The sequence below is a fragment of the Pundamilia nyererei genome, unplaced genomic scaffold (genome assembly GCF_000239375.1).
Source record: "Pundamilia nyererei isolate P.nyererei 1_Seehausen unplaced genomic scaffold, PunNye1.0 scaffold00209, whole genome shotgun sequence".
Classification (NCBI taxonomy): Eukaryota; Metazoa; Chordata; class Actinopteri; order Cichliformes; family Cichlidae; genus Pundamilia; species Pundamilia nyererei.
Window position 1 is genome coordinate 616,339 of NW_005187610.1, and position 18,650 is coordinate 634,988.

Sequence of the window (18,650 nt, forward strand, 5' to 3'; positions counted from 1 at the left end):
CACGTGTACTGTTAGGTGAGCTACAATCTAGTTGATCAATGGCAATGATAATTTGCATATTAACAATCAAGGAACTGACAGTCCGTTGTTCATTCAGTGGGCTGGTTTCAATCATTATGCAAATGTACTGTTACTAAGATTGGGGAAACCTGCAGTCGAAAGACGAAAGGTTTCTCCCACTGAAAACGCTACGTCCAGATGAACAGAATCAACCTTTTGGGATCTTCCTACCTGGATGATTGAGCATGCATCAAGACACTATGAAGTCTGACTTATTGTAGAAGGTCTCACTTAGAAAGCACTTCTTCCAGTTTGCAGAAGAGAAAGTTCCTTGGGAGAGCCTTCCCAATACAAGCCCGGCTAGCTCCGTTGGTAGAGCATGAGACTCTTAATCTCAGGGTCGTGGGTTCGAGCCCCACGTTGGGCGATGGATTTTTGGGTCAGAACTTAATATGACATTGCTCTCAGGTAAGAGTCCAACACCCCACGTGGGTTGAGAGGTCAGTTTCTATCTAGTTGATCAAATCTTACACTGCTGTGATTGCAGCCATTCCCCAACTCTCTGTGAATGGTACTCATGGCCATTGATCAGTGGGTTTTAGTCAGTGGTTGTTGATCAATGGTCATGAGAATTTGCATGATTAAGGAACTGACCTCCCAGCCCATTGTTCCTTCAGTGGGCTGGTTTCAGTCATTATGCAAATTTACTGTTTAGGGGAAACCTGCAGTCAGCTGAGACTGAAGAAGTCACTTGGATGAGTGACGAAACGTTTCTCCCACTGAAAACGCCACGTCCAGATGAACAGAATCTATTTTTGGGATCTACTTACCTGGATGATTGAGCATGCATCAAGACACTATGAAGTCTGACTTATTATAGAAGGTCTTACTCAGAAAGCAGTTCTTCCAGTTTGCAGAAGAGAAAGTTCCTTGGGAGGAATACTGATGAGAGGTGATTGTGGTTCAGGACTATCGACCTCCAGGAGCCTGAACTGTTAATACAAGGCAGCATAAATCCATATTTGCATGTTGTTTACACCAAATTCTGACCCTACCATCTGAATGTTGCAGCATAAAGCGAGACTCATCTAATTAGGAAAGGTTATCCCAATCTTCTGTCATGCAATTTTGATAAGCAAATGTGAAGTGTATCAGTTTTGTGCTTTTAGATGACAGGAGTGGCATCCAATGTGGTCTTCTGCTGCTGTAGCCCATCTGCTTCAAGGTTTGACAAGGTGTGCCATTGAGAGCTCGGTTCATTCTTCATGGTGTAGATTGAACTAGGTGCTTGAAACGTTCCTCAGATATTTGGATCCATGTTGGTATGACAGCATCACACAGTTGCTGCAGATTTGTCAGCTCCACATCCATGAGGAGAATCTCCCGTTCCACCAGATCCCAAAGGTGCTGTGTTAGACTGAGATCTGGTGACTGTGGAGGCCACTTGAGTGCAGTGAACTCATTGTCATGGTCAAGAAACCAGTTTGAGATGATGTGAGCTTTGTGACATGGTGTGTTATCCTGCTGGAAGCAGCCATCAGAAGATGGTACACTGTGGTCATAAAGGGATGAACATGGTCAGCAACAATATCCAGGTGGGCCCTGCGGTTTAAACAACAGTTAATTTTAAGTGTTACAGGGTGTGCGATGAAAACATCCCTTGCACAACCTCAGACCGTAAAAGCCCGGCTAGCTCAGTTGGTAGAGCATGAGACTCTTACTCTCAGGGTCGTGGGTTCGAGCCCCACGTTGGGCGATATAGTTTTAGGTCAGAAATTACGAGGTTGCTCTCAGGTAAGAGTCTAACAACCCACGTGTACTGTTAGGTGAGCTACAATCTAGTTGATCAATGATAATTTGCATATTAACGATCAAGGAACTGACAGTCCGTTGTTCCTTCAGTGGGCTGGTTTCAATCATTATGCAAATGTACTGTTACTAAGATTGGGGAAACCTGCAGTCAGCTGAGACTGAAGAAGTTACTTGGATGAGTGACGAAAGGATTCTCCCACTGAAAACGCTACGTCCAGATGAACAGAATCAACCTTTTGGGATCTACTTACCTGGATGATTGAGGATGCATCAAGACACTATGAAGTCTGACTTATTGTAGAAGGTCTTACTCAGAAAGATTGAATGCCAATACAAGCCCGGCTAGCTCAGTCGGTAGAGCATGAGACTCTTAATCTCAGGGTCGTGGGTTCGAGCCCCACGTTGGGCGATGAATTTAGGAGGTTTCTCTCAGGTGAGATTATAAAAACCCACATGGGCTGAGAGGTCAGTTGGCAATGTGGTCTTGGTTCAAGGATGACACATGATGTGCACGAATTCCTGTCAGCTTGTTGCATTCTTTCAATTCTCCTCTGCATTCTTGCTTGAACAATAACTATTAACCCACTGGATGTTTTCTCCTTTTCAGACTTTCAGACTCATGATGACTGTGTGAGAAATCCCAGCAGACTAGCAGTTTGTGAATTACTCAGACCAACAACCATCCCACACTCAAAGTCACTTAAATCACCTTTCCTCCTCACTCTGACGCTCAGTTTGACCTTGAGTAGGCTGTCCTGATCATATCTACATGCCTTAAAGCAGTGCCATGTGATACGGCTCATTATTCAAGTTACCAAACAGGCGAATGGGTGTAGCTAATGAAGTGACCAAAACCTTGAACCTTGAATTCAGGGTTTAAGCACAAGTGACAGAAATTTTACAAAACTATTGCTTATTCACATTTAAAACAGTAAAGAGACCCATTATGTATAAAATCCATAGAGAAAGATATGTTGATGAACAGATGAACAATTTGTAAAACATGCCTTGAGTTCTTCTTATGGAGTTTGACCAATCAGAAATCTGAAATATTTCTGGAGCCACACGAAAACATCATAAACAACTCTTTTTTCATGACTAAGATCATTTAACGTCTTTTTTCTGGATGAAGAAACATGCAGCTCTTCAGAACCTTGTGGAGCCAAGAAGCAAACACTAATATCTGTGTAATGTTAACAGCTAGGCTTGTACAGCCAAGCCTGATTGACAGTCTGGGAGCGCACAGCTATGACAACAGCAAAGCGAGCCAACACAGTGAAACAGAGCTAATGTTTTATTCTGAGTCAGGATTACTCTGGTTTTTGCTCTGCAGGCCTGGGAAGCTCTCAGTTTGGTGGAACGCCAAATGTCAGCTAACAAAAGGCATCCGCGAGTACGAAGCAGAACAAAGCACTAAATAATAAAACATTTACAAAACTATGTACAAACAAAATGAGTGGGACGAGTGTTGTATGAAAACCACGTGTTAAAAGGCAGGCTCGATGCAACGAAAAGAGCAGAAAAGTGTTTGTTTCTTATGTTGCATGAACCACACTGAATGTTAACAGCAGCGATGTCAGTTACAGCTTCATTTCTACCACCCCCAACCCCCAGCACGCTGACTCTTGCTTCCTTTCTCCTCCCCTCTTCCCTCATCCTTTAACTAACTGTATCCCTTACGCCCTCCCCCCCGCTCAGACTCAGCTCTCTTTGATGTCTGCATTTGTCGATGCTCTTGGATGAGGAGCCATTCTGCAAAAACGATGGCAATTACAGCGGTAGCACACATGCACACCTTTTTTTTTGCGCTAATCCTCACTAAAAACAAATAATGCAATAGAGAGAAGAAGCAGAGACGGGCGATTTAACGCTCTCTTTTTACTTCCTCTCTTTTTTTTGCCCCCCTCCTTCTGTGAGAAGAACCAGCAGACTCTGTGGAGTTGTTGTCATGGTTTCTTGGGAAGCGTTTTCATTTTTTGGCGATCAGAGCAGGGCTGCGAGAGACAGAAGAGAGTTTACACCGAGGCGATCGAGTTTTGCGAGGGATCTCAGTCACTTCATTGTTTCCAGTGTCTGTGTGTGTGCCTACAGTACCTCTTAAGTGAGGCTGAATGCAGATGAGCTGTTATGAAACAGCCACTCTAAAGACAAAACATATCAGATAAACACCAAGTGCACACACTCCTGACTGTCCAACAGCATTTGCAATAACATTCAGAATCAGGGTTCTGGCTCCGTTTCCTAAATTCATCATCCTTTTTTGCCACATGGATCATTTAAACGAGAGACCAATTTGACCATTTATGGTCAAATTGCTGGTCTGGATTTGAAAGATAAAGCTGAATCAATCCTAATATCCAGTCCTATTTATAACTGGTGAGCAGGCTGTGCACCCGGTTACTGCTCTCTCGCCCCTCTTCACAAACATGGCTGTGGAGGCCAACTGTGCAGTTTCTAAAGTGTGCAAATGCTCTGCCTTTTTACTCAGACTGTAGATAAAAGATAAATGTATCCACTGTGATGAACATATTTTAAAGCCTTAATCTTTACATTCTTCATGGACACATTTACATACTTCAAGAGGGCGGAGCACGCAGTTGTCAGCTAACACTAGCTAGCCTTGTTAGGCCTCAGGCACACAGGAATAGGGACTGGAGGTTGGCAGGGAGAAAATGTGTGTTCCCTGAGCAGTTGGACAGTGGTTGCTGGCAGTTGCTAGGTTATTTAGATGCAACACCAAAAACCTCCCTGTGATTGCTTTGGTCACTGCCGCGGTTGTTTGCATGGAAGACGCCTCCTTGTCTGCGAGCACTCGCTAACTGCATGCCAAAATATGCAGACTGGGCAAGCTTTAGCTAATATTCACACACTGGTGTGTGCTCCTGTTGAGCAGTGTGTGAGTGTTACACAGAAAGCACTTAGGCAAGGAAAAAAGTGAATGGGAGAACGAGGCTTGTAGTACAAAGTGCTTTAAGTGCTCAAGCAGATGCAGTGCATTTACAGCCCTTTTCCCTACTGATTGGTGGTTACCACTAACAGGTCTCTAGGCGTGTGTGACTGCGTGACCGGGTCTTTAGTAATCAAATTCCATAGCGACCTCCAACCAATTGCCAACCAGTCTCTAGGCCTCGGTGACCTTGGGGAAAAGGGTGGTGCTTAACCGACACAACCCATACACCACAGCAGACACAGGTGTGGTGCATGAGGTAATGAACACTGCCTCAGTCCCTTGAGATTAGTGATCAGAAGAGGTTATAGAACCAAAAGCAAAACCAAAAACAAAAGCAAGCACCTATGCTAAGTAGATTACAGGCACAAAGCTTGTTAGATAACAAAAAAGCTACCGAGCAGCCTCGAGCTAAATCACACAGAAGTATGAAACAACGAGAGGAGCGCTGCTTACACTACAGCTTTACTCATGCTCGCTGATCCCCAGCACAGCCGATCCCTGAAGTCCAGTTTGTATCTGGTGTGATTGCTGCACGTGGGTTGGGGTGTGGAGTCGGTAGCATTTGTACATGTTACAAATGTAGTGTGGTCACTAACCTTGCCCAAGCACGGACCTCAAAAACATTCTTAACCGCAGAATCTCTAAATAATTAACGTTTCTGTGCTCCGCCAGAGCGCTTCTTTAGAAACATGCGTGTGCATTAAAGACGAGGAGAGTGCGCGTGACAGGAAGGAGCTGAGATGCTGAAGCGAGGTGGAGCGTGCTTGGGCCTGCATCGGAGACGGGGAGGAGGAGGGGCCAACTGTGCTCGGGCACGGTGCGAGGTAACCAGGCCTAGTATGAATTAACTATAAATCATTGAAGCTCTCACAGCAAATGATTGGTGTTGGAGCTGGATAGCAGAACTAGGACACCGCTGCAATCGGTGACAGCTGAAGGTGAGACAGAGGAGGAGAAGTGAGGATGGAATCAGCAACACATGAGGGGGAAGAGCGCAATGACCACAGCTGTAACAGCTTTCCTCACGGAGTCCTGCAGGGACTGCTTTAAAACTCCGTGGGGTGCATTAAGGAACTACCTGATTAACCCCTTAATAAATATAGAGAACAGTTATTCCAAAGATATGGCCACAGAATAGCAGATGCCAGTCGCTTCAGACACACAATCATTTTCCATGCCCTCTTTTATCCTCCACTAATGTGGTTAGTAAACAGGTCAGCCACAGAATGAATGCAGTGAGCGCAGTGTTTCTGAGCTGCATTCAGTCCACCACTCTGTGTGTGTGTGTGTTGTGAAAACTCCCCTCGCACCCCTCTGCGACCCTCACAATTAAATGTGCCGACCTCAGCGCAATTGCAACAAGTCATCCAGCAGAACCGTGTGACCTGACACTGTCACACTTACAGCACACAGGCAAACTGGGCCTCCTGGTGCAGGGTTGGTGGGCGGCGAGCCCCGGATACTGGGACGAAGGCGAGGGGAGACGGGTCACATTAAAGCTGAGGATGTGATGCCTCACAGTGTCCCAGTTTCACTGCTCCCAGTTCAAAAATTGGGGAGGTGGAACGCGGCGAGCTCAGGCGAGAAAATCTGCTGGTTCCAGCTCTCTGACTCCTAAAGCTGAGGAGCTACATGCTAACAGTAGAAACATCAGAAAATCAGAATCTCTGGTTTAATTTGTATCATTTTTGCTGCGCTGGACGTTTTTGTGCCTGATTATGTAATTTACTCAAGGAAAAATAAGGCCTGTGCAGACTTGCCTTTTTTTAGTTTTATCCATTTGTGTCACTTTAACTGTTGGATCTCATTTTGTGTTGTAAAAAAAAATTTAATTTTTGTCCTTAAAACGCACTTTTCAATTTTTCAATTCAATTCAGTTTTATTTATTTTTAAAGACAATAATACAATGCAAGTGAATAAGATATACATACTTCCTGACAGTGTTTGACCTCAGCACTGCGTTCCATCCTACTCAGCACGCATCATTTTTGAAAGACTCCTCATTTAAATAACTTTCTCCACCACAGCTGAAGCATATTTTGTGCTCATGACATTTTGGTAAAACTATATTTTTCCCCATTTCTGTTACTCTTCTCTTCTAAAAAATGAAATTGCTTTACAGTTACTAGGCCTAGTCTAAAAATCAGTATCACGATTAGGTGATTGGGGAGGTCGTCTCATTAGAGACAGCATATCTCGCCTTTTAAAATACTAACAGAATATTTTTAAATTAGCAGAACTGAAAGAAATCCCCTTTGTTTTGATAAATTTCCAATTAACTACCCAACAGTTACAATTATGTCATTACAAAGGCTCTTTAATTATCTGCACAATGGGTGGAGAGAAAAGAAAAAAACCTTCAAACGTGGCTTTTATTCCTGTGTACACGCACTGCTATCAGCTGATTTAAGCTAGCTGTGCAGGAAGGGAGGAGGAAAAGGGTGAAGTGGTGGGGTGGGTGATTTTGTCATTTTTAATGCATGAAAGCACAAGAGCGTGACAGTAAACTGCGTCGTGGACATATTTATAGCACTTCCACAACAACTTTGGCTGTTTGCAGGCATCCGTGCATGCAGACAGCATGCTAAAGAAAAGCTAGCGAAGACCTTAGAGGTGAGTGACCCTGGCCCAGCAGCCTGTCAGCACTGCTGAACGGTCAGGCTCAGGGCTTCTATTTCACCACACCCCGTCGTTTTCTTCTACTGCAGAGCTGCAGTGTTACAGACGACGCGGAATTTGTTAAAAACTGAAGGGTTCATCATTCTCATTATTGCACTGCACATATAACAAGTACTTCCACTGACAAACTGCTCTTTCCTTAACGATGTGTGACACGCTCACAGCTGAATGTTCTGCTCTAACGTGGCGATGAAGGCGTTCATGCAAAAAAACCCGTCTAAGTTCAAAGTCAGAGCTGCAACACAGCAGACCATCCATCCCACACAGATTTGCTTTTTCTGGCCAAGTGAAACGCTGCTGCACAGCAGAGCACCGTCAGACTCACAGGAAGCGGGGAATTGAGTGAAATCCAAGCTGTCTGTCGAGCAGCAGTGTGCAAGCCTCAGCCCACAGAAAGCTTCACTTTACAACATTACATTTTCCACTTTTTGATTAACTCTGGCAGAAAACACCTCAGACACGCAGAGCTGCAGAACACGGGCCTCCCCTATGGAGCTGAAAGGCGACATGTTGCCACGACATATTCGATGAAAAATGACTCGTATGGAATAACAGAAAACTCAATAATTGGAGGTTTTCAAATTTACAGATGTAAGTAATTAAGTAAGTGTGTTACTTGGTTTAGTAGATGCAGAAAACAGTGATTTCATAAAGTATTAGATCAAGTAAATTTGTAAAATCTTACATTGTAAAAAAGTAGGAAGAAAATACTTGAATTATAAGGTCAAGCACCCACCATGTCGCCATGGTAACTGCTCCCATCTTTTAAACAACAAGAGACAACAAATTTATTAAAGCAATAATGTCCTGTGATACAAGTACACGCTCACTGCTTTCATAGGAGATAAGGAGGTAAGATAATCAAATGCACTTGATTAAATGATCATCAGCAAATGTGAGCGCCGCTGTAGCACAAGTTTTGGTGGTTTGGAGCATTCAGGTGTGCGTTACCACAATAAACAATCCTACCAGGAGCGCACGTCCCAGCACATTCACCCAAAATTCAGACTGTGCAATATTCAGAGAAACTGCAAACAACCGAATTCAATTTTAGCTTTTATTTATATAGCATCAAAAGACAACAGTTAAAAGTAAAGACCCTATAACAGAGAGAAACCCTCAATAATCAAACAACCCAAGGGCAACATCTCACACTCTAAAACTGGGTCATGCAACAGGACAGCGATCCCAGCAGATCTACAACAGAATGACTGAAAAAGAAAACATTTCAAGGTGTTGCAACGATCCAGACCACAACCTGTTTAAAACCTTCAGAGAGCCGTGCATAAATGAATGCAGTGGCTCTTCCCACTGAGAACAGAAGCACTCAGGTCCTGACGACCGGGTGAGAAAACAATATCACATTCTGCAGATTCTGAGGGAAAACACGGCCTGGAAACGCATCCAGCTGAGAGAGACAAAAAGTAAATATTTCCTGCCAACAATCTGAAATAATTTCCCTAAAGAACGGTGCACCAGAAGTAAGTTAATAATAAATGGACTCTGACAGTGCAGCCAGCAGGAGAAATCAAGTAAGAAACGGGGAATGTGAGGTTTGTACACACAGAAAACAGCAGAAAGATATAAAGAACAACATCTATAACATGCAAATCAACTAAAAAATTTACTTTCAACCACTTTAGGCTTGGTACATATTCGACATGCAGTCATTGATCCATCCATCTTCTTCTGCTTACTCAATTCCAGTTGGAGCCTATCCCAGCTATTATAGCGTGAGAGGTGGGGTGCACGAGGACAGGTCACACTCATATTCACCCTACTAGCGCCTACTTAACTAGACTCGACTCTGTTTTGATCATTTTCCATTACAACTGAGTACCACCTCAATGTGGGTAGGGTTGTTATAGCAACGCAGTCTAAAGGCCCTTTTCCATTAGTACCTACTCTTATTGGCTCCCCACCGATCGCCACGACTCGACTCGGATCAACTGGTTTTCCATTATAATCCAGTACTACCTAACGTGCGTGATCGCCATTGTAGCAATGCGTCCAAGCGTCCTGCGCCGTAATTAATATGCAACACTAATGTAACCGGACTTACGACTTATCATTAAGAATGACCGAACTCCACTAGCCAGTAGCAGAAGATCTAGGATCGGCAGGAGCCCAAGGTATAAACACCAATAAGGAGAGACCACACCACAATAGACTGTTCACAAATTTGTTATATTTGACACACAGCAGCTGCAACAATGTAATGAAAAAACAATAAAATAAAATACAAAATATTTCCCCCAAAATAACAAACTAAATAAAAGTGCGCGCATACAGCTTTCTCTGAGTCAATTGTATGAATGGACAATGTCTGGTAACTGATGGATCGTTGGGGCCCGTTCAGTTTGTTTAATGTTTGTCCTACCACACTCCGATGAAGGAAGAAAGTTCGTAGTCCTGCAGGTATCTGAAGCTTCAATGGGAACGAAACTTTGGCTTCAATAAAACCTTGGCAAATCCTTTTCAATTTCGGGTTGGCTCGCCATCCAGTTAACTGGAACTGTGGAATCACTGCTCCTGGGGCTTGCTTCAGACTGGGTCCGTCTGTCGAGTCATCCTTTTACCAGATAACAAAAAAACCTGACCGTTGACAGGGTGAAACTCTGAACAACCAAAAACAACTGCAGCAGACTTGCTTTTAACTCCTAGCGATTCGACTTCGGGAACATTAGTTTCTCTGGCACATGGCATTATATGAACAGGAACGAAATGGCAACACAGGAAATCATGTGATCAAAGTCAACAGCAAGGGTCACTGGGAGCTCATTGCTGATTGGCCAAGTTAAATGACAACAGATAATCTTATTGGTCCACATCTTCCTTTAAACATAAAAGAAAAAAGAAATGACTAAATTGTTTACATTATACATGAAAAAAAAACTACTTTCCACTGCTCTTTTTTTCTAGCTGGGCTACAACAACGCTACAAAAAGTGGACGTTGAGGCAAAAATATACCTGCTGCTTGGTCTGTGGCTTTTCATTAGACTCGGGGATCAGGGTGTTGGTTTTTGTAGCCATATTCCTCATTGCTGGGTTTCAACAATGGTGGTTTTAACTTTTATGAATGAGATGGTCTCATGACTCATCGAGTGACGCTACTTACCAGCTAATCAGTGGGGTGCAGTCTGACGATGGCACATTTTAGTAGCTGCTCGGATCGCCTGGAAACCCGGGCAAGCAGGCGCTAAAAAAGTACCTGGTACCAGGTACTACGGCCTAATGGAAAACACTGCTTTCTTTTAAGTTGCCAAGTGAATATTTAAAAAACATATCTGAGCAGAGCTCTGTTTATGTTTTAAGACAAAAATAAGACACTCATGAGAAGTAAATGGGGCAGTGGCTCTAAGCGAATATGATACAACCACCTTTAAGTAAGAACAGAGCATGGAAAATTCACGACAGCCAGATCCTATTCAGCATGTCAGATGGTTATTCAAACAACAAAAAAGCCCAAGAGTCCACCTCTAAGCGGCCACATCACTCAGCGTGAGTGCACCCTGAAGAGCCTGCTGTGTATCTTCAGAAGTAATTCAAACCATTAACCACAACTGAACACGTGTTGGAGGGAAAATCCGAGGAAGGCAGAGATCTGTTGCAATAATACAATAAAATCCCCACTTCCTGTCACCTGGAAATGTTTAAAGCTGACCAGCTCTGGTTCAGAGGCAGAGAAACAGGCTGGAGGTTCAATACCAGAACAGGCCCCTCAGGGAGGAAAGAACAGCAAATGCATGTCTGGAAAATGAATAATGTGCCTTCTACCGGAGAAAGAAAGAGGATCCCCTGAACGGCTGACTCCTGAAATACAGATTTTGGTGAAAACACGGCACTTCCTGATGGAATCCTAATCATCCTCTGAGGCAAACGTGGGAGACTGAGGGTTAAATCTCTCACAAAGTCAGAAAAAAACACGCACAACTCATCTAAGATGGAAGGCTGTTTCCGGCTGGAAGCTACCCATTTATTTCTGCAGGGATGAAACTGAGAGTTCAAGCATCAACATCACTGAATCAGAGCTAATAAGCACTCATATGTGACTTTTAGACAACAACCTTCATTTGAATCTAGGGGGCCGTGAGGTCTCTAAAAGACCAGAAACTCAGAGGAGTGAGGCACAAACAAAGGGCTGAAGCTATATTTGATCCTTGTTCTGAAAAGAACGCTCATAAACAGGCCTGGTGCTGAACATAAACACAGCCTTCATCGCAAAGCGTGGATAAAGGACGAGTCGAACTAACTTGTTTCTTTTATGAGATTAAAGGAAAGATGTGTTCCAGTAATTTTACTGTGTGTGTTATTCTGCTGGTCACATGCTGGAACACGGTCAGGAACAACACTCAGGAAGGCTGTGGTGTTTAAAGGATCCATGACACCACCATCATCCTGAACCATACAGGGCAGGATGGAGCCGTGCTTTCATGTTGTTTCATGCCAAATTCAGACTCTATCTTCCAAAAGCTGCAGTGGAAATCGAGACTCAGAGATTTTGGTAAATATTGACATGATTCAGGATTCAGGACGAGAATCTCCTGTTCAGTCTCCCGCTTTATTGGATTGAGGTTTGGTGACCGTGGAGGCCATTTAAGTATAGTGAACCAGTCTGAGGTGATTTCAGCTCTGGGCCATGGTGTGTTATTCTGCTGGACAATATTCAAGTAGCCAGTGGTGTTTTGAAAACTCACCCAGAAGTGCAAGCCCAGCTAGCTCAGTCGGTAGAGCATGAGACTCTTAATCTCAGGGTCGTGGGTTCAAGCCCCATGTTAGGCGTTAGTGTTTTAGGACTTTAGTGTTTTAGGACTTTACGGTCTAGTACAGATAATTGCTATAAAGTCTGCCTAATTGTGAAAGCTGTTAGTCAGAATGTATTAATCTGCACACTATGTAATCCACAGTTCATCCAGTGTGCAGATTAATACATTAATACAAGCTGGTGGCTTAGTGGTAAATGACTGGTACTTGATAGGAGCTCTTGCAATGACTTCTTACCACTAGCCTCACTCACACACAGAAGCTTTATTAACCAAAAGTTCACATTCAGAGGATTCATTGACTGTCAAGAATTTATCAACATGCAGACTACAGAATCTGAGGATTCAACCAAAAACCTTCACAATTAGGAGACAACCTCCACACCAAGATTCAGTATGATGCCCAAAGCTTGTTTTTCAGCAGCTTACATGACAGTAAACTGATGTAAGTTCTGTCTTAAAAGAGAATCGCCCAACGTGGGGCTCAAACCCACGACCCTGAGATTAAGAGTCTCATGCTCTACCGACTGAGCTAGCCGGGCTTACACAACCTAAACTACTTTCATTTCCAGGGGTACAACATACCATATCAGCAGGTCATCATCTTGACCACATCGACATGAATAGATGCATCAATTTACTGCCAGGTGGCTGATTAGATATTTGAATCACTGCAGGAATTTTAATTCATTACTCAAGAGAAGAAAATGCAAGTCTGGCTCAGTTCCCATGTAAAAAAAAAAAGAATGAAAACAAAGGTTCTAACACACCAAAGTTCTAAGAATGACAAAATAATTAGTGGATCTACAAACAAATAAATAGTACAAAACACTGTGTAAGGATGGGCAGATGGATTTTTGCTAGATAAGCTCAACAAGTCCTAATGGATGTTGCTAAGTAATAGGCTAATAAGTAATAGCGCCATAATGCATTAAGTAAAAACACTTAGGAAATAACTTCCTCAAAACAGGCCTTAGTTTAGTGCCTGTACACATTAATAATGTATTTTCACAAGTGTTATCTAATTGGCTGTAGTCAGGGCATCAGTAACTGTAAGTGGACTAAAAATACCTTTGGGGGAAAGGGGGGATTATGCATGTAAAAAGCCCTTGAAAACCAGAAAACTAGCCTTTGTGGCCACAGCAGAGCGCATGCCTTTGTCACCCAGCACAGCATCGCCCCTCCTTTGTCTTTGCTTCAAGCCCTGAAGTAACTCTGTGTACGAGTGTACGAATGTGTTTATGTGTGTACAGTTAGGCATCTGTGTGTGTGTGTGTGTTGTGCTGTGTGTCCCCTGTTGGAGCGTTTATGCTTATTTAGTGCTCACCGCTCTTCGCCCTTATTCCTCGATGATTCGCTTATGTAAGAAATCAGCGCAAGCCTCTCTGAGCACCGTCTCCAATGAATACAGCAGCTACACAAACGCACATAAAAGAAGCCTATTATCTAATCACTGTTCACCCAGGCTGGAGTCTAGACTTGAAAGGATTCACAGAACTGGACTCAGTACATTAGTTCATAACAGAGCACTTATTTTCAGTGGCCGAATCTTGAAGTCATTCCACTTCCTGGATCGCTTACACTGGTAGAGGCCTCACTTTAAGATCCTATCCAATCCATGCAGATAAAGCTGTCATTCTGATTGGCTGCTTAATGTAAACAGAAGGTTTGTACTAGAGGTGGGTGGGGCTTCTGTGCTCTGCACTCACTGACATCATATAGAGTTATTGGTAAAAAAAGAAAAAAGAAAAAAAAAGAAATCTGAAACCAAGTGTTTAGAGAGGTCTAAAGCTACTGTCATCATCTGAGGATTGAACCACCAACCCTTGTCAAGGAGGAAACAACCTCCTCTATGCCCTGAACGATTAGACCTTCGACTTGATGCATCAGGACTCGGTGTTACGCCAAAGGAAGCTTCTCCTCTGCAAAGTGGTAGGAGTGTGGCCTATTCTACCTTCTGAGTAACAGATTGCACATAAGCCAGACTTTATAGTAATTACTTGTAGTTTGCTGAGCCCCTTTTCCATTAGTACTTACTGAGATCGCCACGATTTTAAGGGTTTTCCATTAGGTCATAGTACTTTGTACTAAATGGTGCCTGCTCGCTCGGGCTTCCAAGCAATCTGAGCAGGTCATGCATCCCACCGATTGGCTGGTAAGTGGCGTCACTCAATGAGTGATTAGAGTGTCTCATTCACAAAAAATCAAAACGTCCATTTCTGAAACCCGGCAATGAGGAAAATGGCTACAGAAACACGATGTGGTAGATACGTGAAAAGCCACAGACCGAGCAGCAGGTATATTGTTGCCTCGACGTCCACATTTGTTGAAGCGTTCATGACTCATACCAATTATTTCACAGGACGCTGGGCTATGTTGCTTTGACAACAACCATTGCTTGATTGTAATGGTAAACCAGTTGAGTAAATCCAAGGAGGTATAAATGGAAAAGGGGCATTAAACTGTAAACCACCCATAATAGGTTCTGTCTTAAAAGTGCAGCGCCCAACGTGGGGCTCGAACCCACGACCCTGAGATTAAGAGTCTCATGCTCTACCGACTGAGCTAGCCAGGCTTACAAAAGATTAAACACTTTTGCCTGTTGGGAACATATAGATACAAATAAACAACAGATTAAATTTTACTGAATAAATAATAAAGATTTGGATGACAACCAGACAAGTGTCTAATTCCTTTGCCCCACCCCATTTTTCGGACCACTATCCCCTGCCTCTTGCTTAAATAAAACATGGTAGAGAGCCAATAATGTGCACAAATCCCTCCAGGTGGCTGAGTTGGCTGGATTCACATTGCAGCAGGCCTCCATACTGGGAATATGAAATGAATTAATTAATTAAATTAAACACAGGAGCAACAGGAGCATCCTCGGGAGCAGAAGCAGCAAGAGAGGAGCCACAATAATAAAAACTTACTCATCTGGAATCTTTTTGATATGACTGAGGCCTGTTTCACGGTTAAAGACATGAAAGCACAGCTTGGCCAATTTAATTCAGTATGGACGTATTAAAATATCTGCAGGAATTCCAAAAATTCCAAAGTCAGGTACGCAGAGACAGAAAAACGGGGGGGACAGACACGTAGAGACAAAGTGGATCCTCTGCACACGCTAATCCCCCCACACCCTGCACACCTCCTGCATAAGCCCCGCTGCTCTTTTTTTCTAGCCGCCACAAGCTAGTTTGCAGCCAAATCCCACAACACATTCTCCCAACTGCTGACATTTTGTTGCAGCCAGTGAGAGAGAGAGAGAGGGGAGGAGAGGCACCTGACCAACCGCACTGGGAGAGATGGAGGGGGGGAAGCGACGATCACGATTACAGGAGGGAGAAAATGGTGTGAAACCCGGCCGTCCTAAAGAAGCATGCAGCTCTTTCCTCTCGATTATCAAAGGGCTTCGTGTTTTCTGCGCGTGCAGCTCCGTGATGCAACAGCAACAACAACAAATGCGCCCTCCCTTTCCCTTTCCCCCGTGTACCAGCTCCCAAGGGGAGCGGGGGGCATGTGTCCACACCATCGCTGTCAAACGCAAAACCGATTTTTAGACGCCCCCTCTTACCTGGCTTCGGGCTCTCCCGTCACCTTCTCCTCTCCGCTTCTCCTCTCTCGGTTATTTAAACGCTTCTCACCGTTTCTCCTTCTCACCCTGCTCCGCATTTCATTTCGGAACGACCGTGTTGGAGGCTCGGGCCGGAGGGAGGATGGATGGTTGGATGGAGAAGAGGCGGAGCGGGCAGAGGAGCGGAAGCCTTTGAAGTGGAGAAATCTGGGTCCCTGCTCGCGTGGACCGGATTTATGTCGTTTCCAAGGCAGCGTCCGTCTAACCCGATGACCGCCAAGCTGCAATCTGGCGTACTGAGAAACCACTTCCGATTTGTCCTTCAAAATAAAAGTCTACTCTTTTTTTTTTTTAGGTTTCTTACACACAAGTAGGTAAAACGTATTCACACGGCGCGTTTCAAAGATACAAATCACAAAGTGCTTAACAATAATATAAAGTAATAATTCTTCTGAATCTGAAATACTAAAGAAACAATAAAGCATTTACAGTGCAGGTGATCAGAGGCACTCGAGATACAGTAACTTACTCAAGGATACGTCAACATGTAGAGTAGAGGATTTCGGAATGAACCACTGGCCTTCCGATGAAAAAAAACAGCCTTATCTATGGATCGGGATTAATTACACTCTGCAGACTGGAAGAACCAGAACTTGTTCCTGCTTCCACTATAAGCCAGACTTCACAGTAGATCATTGTAGCTTCGTAGCATCATACTTGTGAATGATTTAAGGTCATAGCACAAAACACTAACACCCAACGTGGGGCTCGAACCCAGACTCATGCCTTTCCGACTTAGCCGGGCGCGGACACTGGGGTGATAGTGGACATAGAACTGAAAGTAAGTACACTGGTTGTCTTGTGAGACAAAATACATCCTCTTTACTGCATGGGTCTGTAACCAGCTGTATCCTTTTACTGTCCATTACAAGCTTTTCCATACATCCACTCTCTTCTGCCTATCCCAGCAGTCATAGGGCGAGAGCTGGGGTACACCCTGGACAGGTCGCCAGTCTGTCGCAGGGCTAACACATACAGACAGACAACCATTCGCATTCACATTCACACTTATGGGCAATTTAGAATAACCAATTAACCTAACCCCACTAACTGCCACAAGATAAATAATATCAGCAGGGTGCCATTTCAAGGTAGTAACACTGTGAACAAACAAACAACAACAACAACAAAAAAACAAGAAAAAGGGAAAATAAGGCAATTTTTCCATGATTTTATCATTTCATCTGTAACTATCAGAACAAGAGCACTCACACAGTATAACTCTCTCCACAGGGTAAGAGCTATAATAAAACTGGATTTATTACGTTTTTATTACAATATGACGACATCAGCCTGCTTTTATATTTCCACATAAATGTGGCCGTGACCTCTGATCTATGTTGGATTACATACTAAAATGGTGTATTTTTCTGTCTTTAACTATCAGATTGGAGAAGAGTTGGCTTTAAAACTTAACCAAAGTAATCCAAAGCTTAGTATGTCATTGTGACGTTTGAAGACAAAGAAAATTGTGGGTAATATAAAACTTTGAGTGGTTTTCACATTTGATGTGGCCCCGACTCAAGCTACTATTGGTTTCTACTATATCACAAAATTTGAACATGATAAACAAACTAACAGGTCATTACACATTCCTTCCTTTCTTAGGGAGAAATATCAGCACTGGGTCACAGCTACGATTCAGTGACATTTCATGGTAGTAACAACATTAAAAAGAAGTATGATTTTTCATGTTTTTGTCATTTCAGCTATTAAAAAAATAGACTGGTCAAGCACAGGATATTGTGCTATAACAATTTTCACATTTCCACATATGCTACAGGCCAGGTAATTCTACATTCTGAATGTGCAGTCTCCTTCAGATTTACATTTTATACGAGCTAAAATGTCCATGACTTTTTGTATTTTTAAGAGGGTGTTAAAAAAAAGCATTATAAAACAAATGACATGACTATTTCAAAGCATGAATTTCATTTCATGGATTTTAGATTACAAAGGAATTTTAATGAAATTTGCTGTGAAATAATTAGTGAAATCTGGGAAAATTACAGGGGAGGAGGGACATGAAATGAAAGCCTACAAAAAAATCAACGGGAAGAGGCAAGTCTGATGGCTAGGGCCCAGTTATTTTATTGTTGTATTTTCTATTTTGTTTAAGTTGTTTTATTAGTTTGGCTTTTTATGTTTATTTGAAGTTTTTATTTTGTTTTTTAAATTAAGTTTCGTTTCAGAGTGGATTGTCTTGTTACAGTTTTAGTTTTAGTTAACTATAATAATCCTGCCATTTTTTGCCAGCTGAGCTAGAAACATAAACTACATCTCATCATGTCCTTTAGTTTATCTGTTTTATTATTTACTCCCCACCTCCACCCCAGCCTCCTCTTCTGTGCGGACTATGATGCTCACAGAAGGATAGCAGCAAGAGTTAAACGTTTACAAGATGGTAGTGAGAGCAGCTAAACGCTGGTCTGCATAAATATATTTACCTACATTTTTTCAATCATTTTAAGACCTTTATGCTGACAGCGGAGGCCCTTTAACAGCCGCCGTTTCTCGCTGCTACCTTCCGCTAGCTTGACGCAGCTGTCAAATCAGAGGGCTGCAGCAGATTGGCGAAAGAGCGCGTGCGCTGTCCGAAGCATTCCGACGATTGCCGGCGGCGGCCGAGGACCACCACCCACACTCCGCGTAGCAGAGCGTGGATGAGCAGGCAGAGCCGCCGCAGGCCTCCGGGAATACGACACTTCCATTTAAATACACGTCGATCGGAGGCTCGTTTCTCTTTAATTAAGGAAGAACAACTAGAAAGTATAATCTCTCTCTCTTTCTCTCTCTCTCTCTCTCTCT

The 18,650-nt window shown here is 43.2% G+C and overlaps 1 protein-coding gene and 6 non-coding genes across 8 annotated transcripts in view; 4 read left to right on the plus strand and 3 right to left on the minus strand.

The window, feature by feature from the left end:
* LOC102211070 (wiskott-Aldrich syndrome protein family member 3) overlaps positions 1-16,062 on the minus strand; it is a 55,674-nt gene extending 39,612 nt beyond the window's left edge. For both annotated transcript variants that reach the window (XM_005747953.1, XM_005747952.1), the window contains exon 1: positions 15,783-16,062. The gene's annotated coding sequence lies outside the window, so the exon portion shown is untranslated. The remainder of the gene's footprint in view (positions 1-15,782) is intronic.
* trnak-cuu (transfer RNA lysine (anticodon CUU)) lies at positions 355-427 on the plus strand. The gene has a single exon. It is a non-coding gene; the product is annotated as a tRNA-Lys (tRNA).
* On the plus strand, positions 1,684-1,756 carry trnak-cuu (transfer RNA lysine (anticodon CUU)). The gene has a single exon. It is a non-coding gene; the product is annotated as a tRNA-Lys (tRNA).
* Positions 2,149-2,221, plus strand: trnak-cuu (transfer RNA lysine (anticodon CUU)). Its single transcript has one exon. It is a non-coding gene; the product is annotated as a tRNA-Lys (tRNA).
* Positions 12,152-12,224, plus strand: trnak-cuu (transfer RNA lysine (anticodon CUU)). Its single transcript has one exon. It is a non-coding gene; the product is annotated as a tRNA-Lys (tRNA).
* On the minus strand, positions 12,675-12,747 carry trnak-cuu (transfer RNA lysine (anticodon CUU)). The gene has a single exon. It is a non-coding gene; the product is annotated as a tRNA-Lys (tRNA).
* Positions 14,708-14,780, minus strand: trnak-cuu (transfer RNA lysine (anticodon CUU)). The gene has a single exon. It is a non-coding gene; the product is annotated as a tRNA-Lys (tRNA).
* Positions 16,063-18,650: the final 2,588 nt, after the last annotated feature.